Raw genomic sequence first — 17,486 nt, forward strand, 5'->3', positions numbered from 1 at the left:
GAACAGGCATGCAGTAGTTTAGTGTGGTTCTAAGGAAAGTGTCAAGTCTTGTCAAGGAATCTGACGTCAGATTTCCTTGAGGTTATGAGGTTAATGGATTGAGGTTTTCTTAAAAAAAACCCTCAAATGGTGAAAAACCATAAAACCCCTAATACACATGATGTGATATTGCTGAAACATTTGCTGAACAGATGAAAGTGCTGGCTTGGACTAACTGACAGTAGCAAGTCCAGAGTAGGTGGATCCAATGGGTTTTCGTATGCAATGGTCAAGCCTTTCAACACTTGAGGCTGGAGCTCCTAAACCATTGCTGATAGAACTTCCTGCAGGATGTGAAGGTGGATTCAGTGCTGAATAATCACTAGAGCAGAGTAGTGTAACAGGTACATTTTCAGTCATTTTACAAGTTGGAACCTACTGAGAAAAAATTACCATAGCTTGGTATTGTATACTGCTGGGGCAGTAGGAGAGACACCTTGTCCTGGAAAGCCTGAACTCCTGAGGTGGTTCTGAGTTCTGGGCAGCAGTGGCAGTACACACACTGAGGTGTTAAAGAGTTTTATGCTGCTCCCAGCAGAACATTACAAGTTGGAGAAAGTGCATTAAAGAGGAAGAAACCTTCCTGGACCTGAGTCCTTTACCTTCTAGCTTATCAGAAAAGTTGAGTGACTTGATGGCAATAAAGCTCTGTACATTAAAGGATTTTTAATGCAGCAGAAAAAAAGCATAGCGAAAACTGAGTTCAAACAAACAAAATGAAAAAAAGTAATAAATTCTTAATAAGAGATGCAAAGAATCCCTAGAATATATTAAAGCTCTGAGCCTCCTGAAGTCAAGACTTTTTTGGCAGTTGCGTTCAGCTAGAACGTGAGTTTACAGGATCAGAGTAACTGAGAGAAATTCGGGGTCAGACAATGGGATTCAGTAGGTCTAGCAGTCTTAAGAAACAAAAATCTTGAAAAATTGTATCACCTAAAGCACAGGGTCAGGCACAGAGCCAGTCTCCTCTCCTGGATGCTAAAGGCAGATGTTAATCATATCACATTCCTGCCAACCTTCACCAGATTTTCTTTGTCATCATCCTTAAAAGGGTCTGATTTTGCTCAGTGGGAGGGTTTTCATTGGCTTCAATGAAGATGAGTGAGTCAAAATAGCATTACTTTTACTCCCAGATCAGTGCTCTGGCTCGGTCGTGTTCAGATATCAAATGTGAGGGATTCACTAACACCTTTTTATACAGGCATCCCTTTTGATGCACTTTTGAAGCATTGGAATGCAGTTATTTGACAGATTATCCTTCCAAGAGCTGACATAGAAATTAGAATTTGGATATTGCATTTTCCAGTGTCATTTGGTAACAATTGCAATAAATTTGATGTATTTCTACCCATATAAACTGAAAGATCAGAATCAGACTTGTTTATATTTTCATGATTGAATCATGATTGCTTTCATGTCTTTGCTGTTCTTTCCATGGATATTTCCTTGGACTTTTGAGTTTGAAGAATTATTTTGAAAAAGGAAATGTGGGAAGAAGGGTAAGGATAAAGGCAGAGAGAGAGAAAGCTTGTCTGCAAGGCAGACTGTTTTCCAGGCTTTCATAGCTATATTAAAAGGTACCTGGAGACAAGTTAAAGAAGAGGTATTCCTAGCCCCAGCACAGAACTTACTCTCGCTCATAAAATCAGCATAGCTGGTGATGCCTACCAACATCCTTGGGCAGCTTGTGTTGAGCAATCCACCAGGTTACTGTAGAACAGATTATCCACATTGTCCATCTCCTCCTGCCCAGAGGAGAGGCTGCCAGGTCCTCATCGGGACCCAAATGCTGCCTTCACTACCTGTTTCCCAGTGACTGGGAGAGGAGCTGGTATTTAATTTGAAAACAGGTTGTATTTGTTTTGTGTGCTGTTAGACAAGCATCCTTTGCAGGCCTCGGCAAGGATCTCTGCTTCCCGTTGGCTGCACGTGCAGAATTCCCATGGAAGCTGATGGGATGCAGTGCAAGAAGCCAGGGAGGGCTCTGTGGGTCGTGCAGAGAGCAAAGGGGCTGCCAGCTCTCTGTCTGCTGCTGTGTGTACAACACAATCTGTGGCCAGGACACAGCCTCTGCTTGCCAGGAGGGGCAGCAGGAAGGCTCTGCTGCCTGTCTTGTCCTAGCAGGGGCTCTGAATGAAGGGGAAGGAACTGAATTCCTCTGGGTGGTCAGAAGAAAGCAGCACTGGGGCAGTGAGTGGTACCTAATGGGATTCCCATTTGTGGCCTCAGGACTTATCCCTGCTCTCCTCAGCAAGGTCTTCCCATGTTTCCTGGTGTTGCTAAGCTGCTTGATAACATTTCTGTCTCTGGTTAGCTATCCAGAGTGCCCACAACTGGAGGGCAAGTAATTCATTTGTGTATTGACACAAACCATAATTATCCTGAAAATTTGCTAGAACTAAACCAAAACAAGTGGTAGCAGAATGTAATGTGTGAGTGCTGCCCTTCAATATTCCCTGGTCACCTGGATTTGAGGCCAAGCCAAAGGAAAGAAGATGGCTCTTCTGTTTCTTGTGATGCAGGTTGGTGGGATTTGTCTGACATCAAACCCAGCCTTTCTGTTCTCAGGTCGCCACAGAGTTTTACAGCAGACACAGAGAGAAGTACACATTCTTGGTGTTCTAGTGATTTCCAGATTTAGTCCAGCCTCCAATATGTAGTTGGTCTCTTTGACATGGAAACTGCTTCATCTGCCTCTATTCCTCTTCATATGAGTTTGAAGCATGACTAGTTTGTCCAGCCTCCATCTGCAGGTTGCCATGTGTGTAGCATCTCTCTTTTTTTTTTTTTTAAGGACACTAAAGGATGGAGTTAACTGTTAAATCACAAAAAAGATGGACAACTTCTGTCGTTGAAAAAATTTAGTTATGATACTACAAGTAATATTTCTCAAGTCTAGTTTTTTGATACAATGACAAAAAATTTGAGTAAATCCTTTTAATTGCACTTAACAAATCAGTGCACAGTGGGATGTAGTGCAAAATTAAACAAGCTACAGTCTTATGGACAACCTAGAAATGCATTCCTCAGTGTCAGAGCCATCCACTGGTTCCTCCAACCTATTTTTCAGCCACATAAGATTTAATTGTTGCAAATGGAATACTTGTTCTACAGAAGTCCAATAAATCTGCAGTCTGTCTTCCCAGTAATCAATCACAGATTGTGAATTGCATGAGGAAAAATCTATAAGATATGTTCTTCATGTCTAGTACGTTGGGTTATTTTCATGTCTTGTGGTTTGAATTTGGCCACTGTCATTTTAGAGGAATTTCCTGCCATCTGCGTTCAATTGAATTTTCTCACAGATTTGGGCTTGCTTGTAAATACTGGGATCTGGCAAAAGGAGTATCTTTGTTCTTCAGGGGCATATTCAAAAACCGTTAACATGGTATTGGCAATGTACTGGGTTAGGGAAGATCCAGGAGATAAAAAAGGTATAAATTCCCCCCTGCCCCTAACAGCTGATGATTTATCTGTGAAGGAAAAAGCCCAGTGAGTGCATGAGTGTGTGGTAGAGTTTTATCTCAAGCTATCGTGGTATTTCATATTTTGTTTATTATTAGGGTGTTGGTCTGACTGTTTGCTTGTGACCCACGTACACAGGCAGCAGGCTGAGAGTAGCCAAAATATTACAGCAAATTCCTGGGGCATCTCATTGCATGGTCCCAAACAGATTAGGAGTTGGTTTACCACCAGCTCTAATTTGTGTTTTGGCTGCTGATTTTGCATTGAGTTAATATCCAAACAGTGATATTGGCTTATGTAGATTCTTAGAAATCACACATACCTTGGGGCAAAGGGGCTACTTTATCTTCAGTTTAACATATCAGCTGCAGTGTTATAAAATTCAAGGTAATCTCATCATCCTAACTGAAAGCTGGAGAGAGCCCTCTGCATTCCTTCCTGAGAGAGTGTGTATAATCAAATAAAAAAAATTCCAAGCATTGAGGATCAAGTTTAAACCAACAAAATCAAAACAATTCAGAAGGGAGTTTATTGCCGTCTTGAGCTAAACCTCACAATGAGAAATAGCAGATAAAATGGATTTACATGTGTACTCAACTGTGTTACTCGCTGGAGATGGAAGAGATGTCCCAACTCAGAAGGAACCTGCTTCAATTTATCTCATTTTGCATATTTCAGTTTGTCAGAATTTGTGTTGTTTGGGCATAAATCAAGGGCAGTTCCAGCCTTGCTGTGAAATGTAGCCTTGTGAAAATGATGGCAAGGATTTCTAGATTTATCGTGTCTCTGGTTGCTTAACAGCTGATTCCTTTTGTAGATGGAAAGATGTGTTTTCTGACTGCTAGTTTCTCAAACTAACTTTCGTCTTCAGGAATGGGTTACTTCACCCTGCATGTCACTGGGCCAAGATTAGATCTTCCCCATCTCCTTTAAACTTGAATTGTGCATTTAAATGTGTGCAACTGCCTGGAGTTCAGCACAGTGATCTGTTGGTAATGCAGCAGAGGGAATCCTGCTTCTGCTCCCTTAGTTCTACGGGAAGGGGAGAAACAAGTGTTTTGGCCAGCAACGTGCTGGAGTCTCTCGGTGTTGTTCAGCCTTTGGTTTCTGTAGCAAGCATTTTCCAAATTCTGTCAGTACCTGACAGCAGTCCTGTCTGAGATGTTAAACAACAGTTCAGCCCAGGCAGCCAGAGGGTGTCATTTTTGCATAATTTATTTTTCAGAAGAAGTGCAGCATGAGAATCAGCGAGTTGTTTTCAGTATTGCATTTTCCATGGTCTGGAAATAGTCAGTGCCTGCGAGTCACTGACTTGCTCCTCGCAGTAGCCTCGGACACACTCAAAACTTTGTCACTGCAGCCTCTGCTGTGCCCCGAGAGCTGCGGAGGGCACAGCACTTTACTCTCACTGGCACAAGCAGCTGCACTTGCATTTCTGTGTCCGGCTGCTTTCAGGACAAGGCAGCTTTACCAGCAAGGAGCAGTGTTTGCCCTGGATACACGGGGAGATTGCTGCTTTACATGAATCCCAGGGAATATTTGCACTCTTGCTCCAGGCAGGCTGACAGTGAGTAAATGGACATAGTTCAGCTGGAGCAGAGTGATGCTGTGTGGTTCTTCCAGTGTGTCACCCTGGCTGCCATGGACCTGGTCACTGCCTGGGAGGAACCTCTCACAGGGAATATTCCCCCAAGGTTCACATATGTCTTGGGTTATCTTTCCAAAGGCCCCAGATTTTAGCAGTATTTTGGAGGGATTATCCAGTTCTTGCTGGGCATACTTTTTTTCGTCCTTCCCTGTTTCCTTAATTTTTTATATTAGTCTTCCTGTCATAACAGTGGTATAGATATTTGTCATTTTTGAGGGTATTTCCAGTGATGTGACTGTTTTAATTAAGTTATAATACATCAGGTAGCGCTATTCTGGCTTCATTAAGGAGCTGAGGCTGTGTCTTTATGAAAAAATAGTTATTCACTACTTTTATTTTTAATATGGCGTGACTATATTAGCAAAGATTACCTATTTGATCTTAACAGCAAAGCCCATGATAATCTGGAAACACCTTCCAGCTTTAAACCATGACTCTGAGAGAGAGAGGCTCCTTTATTTAAGTAAAGTTTCCAAGATTCTCTGGATCACCAGTTTAATTTGCTTGTTTACCAAACAAAGGGTTGCATTTTACACAAGCCAAATGAGCCTGGCACTGCAAATAAAAAACAGATTACATTCGTTGCCATTAGTCACTCAGACTTAAAGGGCAGCTCCTCCCTGAAAAGCAGCTCTAAAAACGGCATTGAAGATTTCCGTGGGTTTTGTCCCTTAGTATTTCCAAAGCATAAACACTAAAGCAATGCTTTTATTTCCATGTGTCAGTCTTGCACAAATTAATTTTGTTGACTGACTTACTAATAAAGTGTTCCACATTTGACAAGCCTGTCTCCTGTTCACTTATGCAGTTCACTCTGTGCAGGTTTTGTCTCTGATTATTCTGAGGCAAATCTGGGTTCTGTTGTAGTCAAGAAGAGCTGAGAGTCCTTATTTCTTAATGATTTTTTTTTTTGAGTGGGTAAATGATGGATGGGATAAATCTTCAGCATTTTCTTCCAGTGATTAGATCACATCACGTCCTGGATAAATCCTGTTGTTTGCTCCAATATTCCTCTGCTTTGGGTATAATATTTCTTGCTTTGTCTTCAGGAAAGTTGATAATTTGCTTTGTCCCTGATCCTTTGTCACTTTATCACTTTATCCTGTTACCCTCTTGTTCCCTTTGTTGTGCCTTCACACATTGTTATTTTCCTCTCTCAAACAACTATCACCCTTCCTTCTGCTGGATTTCCCAAACACATGCCAGGCCCTCAGTGAGTTCATCTGCATGATGCTCTTCATCTAAGGCTCTACTGGAGACCAATAAAACCTATAGGGAATTAGATGACAAAGCCAATTGTTACTGTTATTTCATAAGAAAACATGCTTGCATTTTCTTTCTCTTTCTCTGAATGGCTAAATGATCCTAACAATAGTTCTCTTGTTATTTCTCCTTTATTTGCTTCTCCCTGCCATTTAGTATCATGAAGTTAAACTACTGATATATCTTGTGTGCTGAAGGGTATCTCTCAGGTTTGCCATGTGTGGTTACTGCAGAAAAAAGAACATAATTTAAAATTCCCTATGATTTTGATAAGAACAAGATGCTTATCCTATAGGTAGTGAAAATTTCCTAGTGGTCTTTCTGATCCAGTCTGGCTTTCAAATGGTTGGGGTTTGTTGTAATTTTAGTAAGTAAATCTGTTGTTGCTGGGAAACTTCCCTGGATGTGCTAATCGAGTTTTATTTGGATCCTGAGCTGTATCTCAGCAAGAACAGAGACAGTCTAGGCTGAAACATTGTGTGATTGTGCATATATATGACTCTTGGAGATTCTCCAGGCTGAAGTTTCTGGAGTCAAGGTGCTCCAGCAAGATGGAGCAAAATAACCTGGAGTCTTGCCTTGATCTCCCACTGCACACCTGGGAATTACAGGTGTTGATGTCACCGTGAGAACTCCTGAGCTACTGATGAAATCAGATGAGCTGAATACTGTTTTGCAGCATTTGCTCAAGCCAATTGGATTAAAACCATATCCTGCTGCTTTTAATATGACTATACAGAAAGGTTGCTGTGTTGTCATCAAAGATATTCATGTGGCTTAGTAGTCTGAGCTTCAGAATAGATCATGGAAGATTGCTGTGCTAAAAACTCTATTAGAAAAAGCCAGGAGTAAAAACTTACGTCTTTATTAGAGGTTTCCACAGGTCTTAACCAAAGAGTTCTGTTAAAGGTGGCTTGAGTCTGTGTTTACTCAGCTGAGATTTTGACAGGGATGGCACTGATCATTGGAAAGTACATTTGCATTGCACTTACCTATCGTTTTATAAAAGCCAAATGCTTGAGTGCAAGCAGGTGAGTAATTTAAACCATTGTGGGCTATACACAATCCAGAGACTAAATAGGCCATTGGAGTAAATTAGCAATGAAGCTGTAGAATAAAATATGCCAGCTAAAAGATTTGATACATTATCCTTACAGTTCTCAAAGACATGCATAATTAGCATCCTGATACAAGCATCTTAATTTAAGTCAGAATTTGTATCTGGAGCTAGTATGAAGCTGTGATAGAGGAGCCATGGGAAGCACCATCTGAGAGACTGAAAAGCTCCACAGTAGGGTAGCTGTGAGTGGTGCAGGGATCTCTGACTCCAGCCATGTTATTATTACTTTTTATGATGTGCGACTTGTGCTGTGACAGATTAGAAATATGTTGTTGGAAGCTCAGAGAGACGTAGATACATAAAGTTCTATGAAAGTGTTTTAAAAACTAGTGACATTTCCTAATTATATGCATTATTTTTTTCTAGTATTCTTTCCTGTTGCTTTGGTTTGTGGTTCTTGATAAACAATTGGCTTTATTTAAACTGAAGCTCTGTTCTCCTCAAACCCTCAACTTTTTTGTGAGTTGGATGCACAACCCGTCATTTGTGGCCTCATCCAGTTGCTCTGGGGATGTTTAGGACTAATGTCATCACACATCTTGCTTGGTGTTAAGTAGGAAAACTAAAGAGGTGGTTGAAGATACAAAGAGAGTCTGTAATCACAGAGGGAAATTACACCTTCAAGCCAGGACCTTTGCTCTTGGAAAGCTGAGAAACTTGGGGAAGAAGCAGTTAAAATTCTCGGTTAGGTTTGTGCTGTAAGCTCACAACAGGGTGCAGGAGGCGTGGGGCTCTCAGGTTGTTCTCAGGACAAAAGCTCAGCTGCCCTGAAACCAGCAAAGGGAGCTGAAGTCAAGGCAAACCCCAGTATAGACAAGCTCTCAGAAATCACTCCTTTGCCAGAAGTCTGCTCTGGACTAATCCCCAAAGTGATGCTGATACTGCCAAGAGACAAGAGGGCTGTAGCTGTTCCTCGTCAGCTATTAGTATTAAACCAGCATGATTATGGGAGAGATCAGATTGCATCTGCTGGGAGAAAACCCCTCTGGCTTACCGTGCCTTTGTGCCTGCTGGAAGATGTGGCAGGGCTGCAATATTTGGGTAATCACTGTTGCTGTGCCATCTTCACTTGGAGCTCTTCCCTTGCAGAACTCCTTGGGAATGATGTGGTTAACAGAGTGTTTGTTTAAGAGGCAAGGTGGGAGGGAAATTAGTATCAGGTAAAAATGTATATGTCTGTGTGTATATATAAATTCCCAAAGTATTCACAGCCAGCTACTTAATAGTTTTCATTGAATTAATTTTAAAACATGAACCTTGTTTCCTTTATTTAATAGAACAAAACGGCTTCCATATTCTTGCCTGTTACTAGCAGGGTTTATATAGCATTCTGCAAACAAAGTAAGCATTAAAGTCCCTTTTGTCCATCTGTGGAATGAATAATTTTGTGCAAAGTATTTATTATAAGCACACGATACACTTAAACTTTTTACGGTAGTGGTGACAGATCCAGCACAGAACTGGATTGTTAAGTAGCAAGCACACCACGCTTCTATACTGTATAAAAATTTACTGACCTTTCTAAAGGCTCTTGGATTCAAAGGAAAATGTTAGCTCACTTGGCTAACTTTTGGGTGCTACTTGAAACGATTCTGGATGTTGGAAGTAGTGCACAAGAGGCTGTGACAAGTTTCAGTCAGAGCTGCACAACTTCATGAAGGTGAATGGAAAGCTTTGGGTTGGGTACACGTGGGCACTGGCTGCCCACCTACTCCCTGGGATTGCACGAGGCAGCAGCTGGGTACCCCTGGGTTAGGTACCAAAATGTCCTTGGGAGCCACCTCAGAAAAACATTAAGACTTCCCTGTTATTTGGCAGAAGTTGGGACTAACCCAGAGGTAACATGTCACAAGTACCTCCCACTAATGGAGTTGCTTTTAAGATGATTTACAGTATATGTATATACTATCTATAGTATATACATTATATATGGTGTATATGTATATATATGTATGTATATATACTATATATCTATAATGTACTGATGTACACACACACCACAGTTCTATTTGCTGTAAGTGAAGCAGTCCCTTCCTTTCTGTGAGTTGCATTCTTGTGCATGGCAGTTAATTGCTCCCAGAGTCCCCCTATTCCCCCTCTGGAATTCAGTACATGTTTAACATTCAGCTGTCTTGTCAGAACCCAGACTTTGGGCTCCCCAAAACTTCCTTCACTTGGGTCTGTATGTTGAAAGCCATATCAGGCAGGGCACGAGGAGATGAGATTAATGGATTAGCCACAGGCACAGAGAAGCACACACCAGGCTGGAGGGAGTCCCAGTGGGGATGGCACAAAGCCCAGGGCTCTTGGAAGTGACCTAAGTCACACCACCATAAATTTCCTGTAACCTTCCTATGCTTACCTCTAGATTTGGCCCATGGGCTTTGCAGATTGTCTTGGACATGGCAGTAGGGGCAGCTGGTTTAGTTTGTCTCTCATTGTACTGGTATTACTGGCTAGAGGAAAAAAAAGACAACTTTTATGAAAATGTATTTCCCATGTTTTCAGGCAGACAAAGCAACAGATTCCTTTCTGTTGATCCCTTCCAATCTGCTGCCCTCACCCTTTGGAATTAGCTGCCTGCCATGCCTTTACAGCCGGTTGCAGGGCCAGTCTTGTCTCCAGCAAAATGTCACTCCCTCATTTATTTGAATTTCCCAGGGATGAGTATTCAGGGACAGCATCTCAGCTGTTGCCTGAATATCTGCCTTTCTCCATCTATCTAGTCCTTTTTCCAAGTGCTGTTTTCTTTGATTGTTCGAATAGTATTTGCAGTCAGTGATAATGAATTCATGGGCAAAAACCCACTGTGCATCATGTTCTTTATTTTCTTGATAGGGTTGTTGCAGTTTGGTGTCTGTTCTGCCCTCTGAAGTGAGGTTGTTTGTCACTGACTTTTCATCTGTGAGGCACATGTCTTCAGCTACTGTGCTGGTATATTCTAAGTTTTATGCTAGAAAAGTTCTTCATGTTCTGCTGTGGTTGGGTTATATCTGATGGATAGAACAGCACCAGAAGTGGATTCAGGGATGAAGAATGTGTCTCCTTTTCCAGCTGTAGCACCTTCCTTAAAGGCTCATGGTGGACTGTCCGTGCAGCTGTTCTGGAAGGAAACCTTCTGGACACAGAGCTTGTGGAGCAACTTTCAGAATAAACATTAAATTCATTTGTGCATCTTTGAAATCCAGCTGAAGATCAGAGTGGGGGTACTCATGTATGATAGAGGATAGATATTGTCATTTATATGCAACAGCATTCTCTCATAGGTTGTTTTTTCCCTCAGGCTTATGGTCAGTGAAGAAAGATCCCTGGATCTCTTACTAAGTGCTCAGCAGGAATGCTGCATTCCCTTTCAAGCTTCACTTCATGGAGCATTCCTCTGTCATCACAGTGTTTATAATGCTGCTTTCAGGAGAGACTTGCTCTTGTGCTTGCCCAAATCCCAGAGGGATCTGTAAGAAAGGTACAAAACCAGAGGAGCACTAAGTTGCTGTTTGTGGATCAGGAAGGTGGAGGAGAAGACATTCCTAAATGCAGGTCTCTTCATTAGGTTTCTGTTCCTCCCAGTTCCTTGAGCCCGTGTAGGTGCCAATTGAGCTAATGCAGCAGAGGGCAGCTACTTCCCAGCATATACCATTTATCACAGCCCTGAAATCTCATGCTCAGTCTTGGGAAGATTGGAAATACCAGCTCTTTTGGTATGCCTTTTCCAAAATGTGCTCAGTGACACCCTGCAAGGTTAGAGGCGTGGACAAACGCAAGGAGGGAGGAGCAGTGGGAATGTTTCATGTTATTGTGAGTTTGGGAAAATGTCTTTGGTGTGTAGCTGGAATGTATTGTTGTAACCAAGAACAATAAACATAATAGCTGAGAATACATAGAAGTATTTCAGGATGTTAAGGAGTGATCAAAAAAATTTTTTTTTCTCCTATAAAAGCACACTTTTTCTGTTGGATAATGATGTAAACTCTGTTTATTTCCAAGCAGGCAATTTGCACATCTGTTCTGATGTTACTTTCCAGGTTTGCTATTATTCTTTGATGGGAACACCTAAATTGTTTACAGTTCACAGCAAGACCTATTTAGTTGGGTCAGTTGATTTCTTCATGCGTGTAAGGCATTCAGGGAGTTGTTTGATACACAGATAGGAGGAATCTGATGAAAAACTGTAGAAATGGTAAAGGAGATTTTTACTTCTCTTGAGTCTTGCACCTGACCCAGTGTTAGCTATAGTTTAAATGTAATGCTTATGTCAAGGAGAAACTTGAAAATAAGTAATGTTTTATAGTCTTGATAATGTGGTGTCTGTTCCAGCTGATACTTTATTTCTTCAGTCCTTTGATTCTTTCCATATGAAGGCAGCAAATACTTCCATCAGATTGATAGAGCTTTTTCTTTCCTTAGAAGTTGGATACCTTTAAAATGGCTTGAGCAACTGCATCTTTAAAATTTGCATAAATAAATCAACTGTGTACTGTGGCTTTTGTGATGTTCAGTGTCTTTATTATTTGATGATTAAACGTAATGCAATTTACTAATGAAGAGATGTATTTTGAAGAGCAAAGGTCAGGGCCAGATTTGAAGACTTCCATTGCCCGAAATGTCTAAAGTAATTTTAATCAGGGAATTTACTTGCAATCATCAAAGCACTTTTCCTTTCATGATTTGAAAAAGTCTTGCTGCTGATGTTTATAATTATGGAACACCACCATCAAACCCTTTGCTCATCAAACTTCATTACAATGATTTATTTGACATGCAGTAATACTTGTAATGCAGAACAGAAACAGAGCTATTGATTTACCAGCAAATTCATTAAAATTGTGTAAGTATTATTGCCAATAGATACACAAGGAACATAAATTATTTTATTCTGTTTTTTTGAGTTACAGAGGGTCTGTCAAGGAGTTCCATATAAAGCAGGGCAGAATGCTGATATTTCTGTACGTTAGCAGACTGCTGGAATTTCTGGAATAGCTTTTCATATTTAGAGATCTCGTACTGTCACATTTTGCTTACAAAAGTATTTTGGTTGGTGCAGTCCTGTCTTGGAAGGAGACATATTTTATGACCTGTAATGAAGTCAAGAGTTTGGTGAGTGAGATATCAAGATTGTTTTTTAGATACTAAATAAATTACATCATGGGGAGGGAAGATGGCTTGCATTTTTCTGCATCACAAGTTTCAGGTTCATCCAGAAGCTACCATGTGTTCAAAATATTTTGCTGATACCAAGAACTCTTTAACTTGTTTTTATTTATATTAAAATGATTCCAGAAGTGCAGAGGAGGGCATTTGCTGTTATTGTATCTCCAGACTATTCTTTTGCGTTGTATCTGTTAGGTTTTGTAGGATGTTCTACAGCACCTGTTCCAGTGGAATTGCAGGATTGATCTGCCACAAACTGGTAGTGACTTTTTTGTTGTCATTAGTAAGTGCTGTGAACTGTTGGTATTGAGAAGGAAGAAAGGCACCATCCTATTACATGGGTGATGGAACCCTCTGGAGAAGTGTGAAGATGGAGTTGGGCTCTGGAGTGAGTTTGTCTCTCTGGGATTTACTCATGGAAGGCTGGATGTTAGAAGGAACTCCTGGATCACTTAAACTGCGCTGAGTTCAAGGGCACATTTTGTTCTCTGTGTGTTTTACTGCTTTCCCTGGAGGGTTTGGATTTTCTTTCCCTTTGCTCTTTTCTCTAGGCAGTTCCATTTTGTGCTTATCAGGGCTCTGCCAGATGCCACACTGAACAGTGTGCTTCTTTCCCCAGTACAGAGCATCTACTGCACTGTTTTTTTGCTTTCCTTGCCTAGCCTCCGGCAGGATTTTTTTTTTTTTTAATTACAAAGTTAATTTTTTTCTTTGGACACAATTCAAACAGCTAACAGTAACGCTTGTATATCCCTTAATGCCTATGACAGGTTTTCCGTGTAAACAAAAATTGCATCTGTCCTCAGGGGCTAACTTCTATGAGTATATATCATGAAACATTGGCTATTTTTATAAGGTATGTAAATGAAAATGGAAAATACTGAGAGGTTGTCCTGGAATGTGAAGAGCTTATATTTCTGTCTGAACTTGGGTAAGCAAACCTGTCCTTGCTTTTAAAAATGGTTGTTTTATTTGATTCAGGGCTTTGGTTTTGGCTGATTGGTAGTGTATGACCCTTCAGGTCAGTCTGGATCTAATGGAGATTCCTGTGAAATCACAGAATTGAGCAGTCAGGAGCCACATGAGACTGCCACAGCCAGATAGGAGATGAAAGCTGAGTTGCTCATTGGCCCTAAAATTGAGTGGTTTTGCAAAAGGAACTGGAGTCAGTGCTGGAGTGCAGGGAATTTTGGTGATGGCATGAGCTGAGAACCTGCCCTGTGATCTCCCAGCAGCAGGATTTGACTGGGCTGTGCTGTGTGTCAATAGATGGAGGACAGGTTAGGCACCAGCAGCAGTTCTGGGGTCTGTGTTCTCATCAACTGGACCCACAGAACCATCCTGGGTAGGTCAGGCAGTGTCACACAGCACAGCATGAGAATGGCTGGACAGACAATATTTCCTTCCCAAGATTTTCTCTGAACTTTACAGGTTTTCCAAGAATATCCATTCCATGTGTACAGTCATTGCTCCTGAGGTGCATAAATGTCTCTGGTTCTGCTAGGAGACAAATTACTATTGTGTTGATGTTTCGGCTCTTTTAAAGAGCCCGTGGATAGGAGCAGATGTGTTCATGGAGGCACTGGGCCTCAGGGCTTTGGCATCAGGATAAATTACTGGAGAGTAACAAATCACCTCGTGTCAGTTGCTCACTTGTGAGTAACCACATGCACAATCTTTCCATGCAGCACCTCCCTGTCAGTGAAAGGTACTTCAGCTCTCTTTTCTGAAAGGAGAGCTACCTTAAATTAGGTTGCACTTACTTCAGGAAAGTGCCTGTATGAGACCATATGAAGTGGTTGATAAGTAGAAACTTGCCACCTTGCAGTGTGGCAGAATTCTGGATCTTTTGAGTTTCCTGTCACTTGAAATATTTTTCCTAGTTCAAAAAGAAATCAAAAGCAGTTTAATCTTCATCTGTTTCTGACTTCAGAGCATGTTGGTATCTCCCTGTTAGTTTCCTTAGAAAGTAAAAAATGCTCTTTCTGTTCTTTTGAAGAAATACCCTTCCTTAGAGAATTTCTGGTAGAATAAAAATCTGGCAATTAATTTTCTGCACTCAAATCACAGCATTCCCTTCAGAAAATACATCTTTCTTTTCCTTTCCTGAGTGCTCAAAAAGAAGAAGAAAAAAAATAGCAAGATTCTCCTTAGGTTTAGGTTCTGTTGACTTGATTGGCTGATTTCCTTGTGTTCCTTTTCTCCTGGCTTCCTTGTGTTTCTCTGGAAGAACACAGTATCTGAAACTCAGTGTTGATCCCAAAATCACATAAGTCGTCTAAACTGGATGAAGCAGAAGGAAGGGAGGTGAAATGGGAAGAAAGGCATCTTCCTTTTTAAGCAAGTCTTTCTTTCAGCCGTTTTTGTTCCATGAGCACTGCCAGGGCTCCAGTGGAGATTGGAGTCTGGAGAAAACTCTCTTCCCACCTACTCTAATGTCACCCATGCTGAAGATCTCTACACCCAGTCCTGGCCACAGACTGTGTTTGGGTGAGGTGTTTGGCTTTCTCCTGAGCTGGAATTCAGAACAGGAAAGGGTTGTTGGAAGTTTTGTGATGAGAGACCCTGGCCTGGGCATATCCTTAGTCTTGGAGCAGGATGTACCTGCAGCCATTCCTCCTTCCTGTGAGGGTCTGCTGGCAGCAGTCATTTGGAAGGATGTGGAAACTGCAAACATCCCAGATTCCCAAGGCAGGCTGGAGGGAGGGATGTGCCAGTTTGCCTCCCTGGTGATGACAGGCCTTGAGGCCTTGGAAATAAGGGTGTGAGGGATGGGATGGGAGGGCTGGGATAACCAACAGTAAACAGGCTGGGGAAAGGGAGAAAGTGGTGACAGGGACTCCAGGGCTCCTCTTCGTTTTCTTGCTTTTGTCCTTTTCTCTTGTTTTTCCCTGTCGATGCAACAATGAAAATGTGACCAGGCCACAATTTAAGGTGAATGGGAAGTGACTGAAACCTGATTGCTACAAGAAAACGTGTTAAATGATTGTCTTAAACTGGACTTTTGCATAGAGCCAGATCTCAGATTTGATTGAGCCTTGGGCTAACTGCACTGTGCCTGATTTCTGGCTGCTCCTTGGCTTGAGCTATTACTTCATTCCTATCGAAAATGTAATTCTCAGAAAGCATTTTTCAATCTTTCTATCCTCTGAGCGCTAAACTCAACTTACTTGCCGCAGAAAGCCTCACTGAAATGTGCTCTGACAAGGCTCTGACTGCCTTTCCTTTCTCTGATGGGTGATCTGTTGGGGAATGGGGAATCTGTTGCAGTGCAGTCTGAGCTAATTTGCCAGAAATGAAGACAGATTGTAAAAGGCTCAGCAGCCTACTCAAAAGAGCTTTCTTTCTCTCCTTCCCTTTGCATCAGTTGATTTGTTATAGGAGGCATGTCTGTGGGGGACACTTGCATTGATGAGTCGTTGGGATGCTTCTGGAGATCCTTTCCTGTGCTCTAAAATGAACCATGAAGGTTCCTCCTGTCTGACAGTGACAGCAAAGGCTTAGGAGGTTTAGAGTTTAAGGCTTAGCTCCAGTGAGTATCCCAAAATATATATGTCTCTGCAATTCTGGAGCCTGTTTAAATTATTCAGACTTCTTCCTGACCAAGATCATGCAATCCCCTGTGTGCTCTCTGGCTATATTTTAAGATACTTTTGGTGAAGGCTTCATATTAGGTCTTGCCAGCAAATACATAAAGCATTGAAATGGGGGTGGCCAGACAGCAATGTTTTGACAGTAACTTCTCTATGTAGGGTGATTGTATGGTCCAGCAGAACTCGGGTATCTCTTGGTCTTTAATATATTTATTTTGTTAGTATCCCTATGAGATACAGAAATGCTGTTACTCCCATTTTACCAGAAAGCCATAAACTGCAGGCTGAACTCAGTGACTTGCCTGAGGGCCATCCAAAAAGTGAATTATCAGCTCCAGTGTTTCAGTCTTTGCTCTAATCCAAGGACCATCCACCTTCCAGGCTTCAAGTAGACACACACAGACACCACAGGCACCACAGACTTTGCAGATAAATCATATACTGTTTGAGGAAAAGCTAAAAGTGCCCTAACCTTACCTTAATTAAGGTGTCCTAAGAAAACAACAGTAAATTACATCAGCTGTGATGGAAGTGTTGAACTTGATAGGGAGGCCTGAAATATTCAGACAGTAAAGGGCCATTGTTGAAAGAATAGTAAAATATATGGACTGTGTGGAAGATGAGTTCCATTAACCCCTGAAAACATATCAGTCCTATCTGTCTTTTTTGTTGTTGTTGTTGATTGGCATATACTGGTGTTTCCTGCATTGAGGTGATGCAGTAAAACTTAGAGGAATTTTTGCAGTTTATTTAATGCTCCTGGAATCTGTCTGTTGCAGTTTGTACTGGACATCACATTTACAGAACCTGCAGTTTGAGGAGCCTGTGATACCTTTTGCTTTCCTTGTTCTGTTGGGTGTAGTTCACCAAGACAGAGGTTGTTTCTTGCTCCTCTAATGTCATGAATTTAAGTGATTTTTATTTGATTCTTCTTATAAAGGAGTATTCCAGAATTGCCGTTAGTAGTTGTTGTTTAATAGCTAATTTGTGAAAATAGTACTTCATTGTGCTTTCATGTGCACAAACTTTGTATAAGCAGGGCCTGTGTTTGCTGTTTAGATCAAGAACTGGTATCCTACCGTCTAATAACACTAATTCCATCCAGGAGCATCCAGAAGGCACTGATGGCAGTGGGACATGGAGCTTGCTGGGTGTCAGACCCACTTGCTGGTGCGTGAGACTTCAGTTTCCCAAACCTGAGTGTTGAATG

The 17,486-nt window shown here is 41.5% G+C and overlaps 1 protein-coding gene across 3 annotated transcripts in view; it reads left to right on the top strand.

Annotated features, from left to right (window-relative positions):
- GLIS1 (GLIS family zinc finger 1) overlaps nt 1-17,486 on the top strand; it is a 179,239-nt gene that overhangs the window by 45,124 nt on the left and 116,629 nt on the right. The window lies entirely within an intron of this gene.

The sequence above is a fragment of the Sturnus vulgaris genome, chromosome 9 (genome assembly GCF_052056855.1).
Source record: "Sturnus vulgaris isolate bStuVul1 chromosome 9, bStuVul1.hap1, whole genome shotgun sequence".
NCBI classification, from domain to species: domain Eukaryota; kingdom Metazoa; phylum Chordata; class Aves; order Passeriformes; family Sturnidae; genus Sturnus; species Sturnus vulgaris.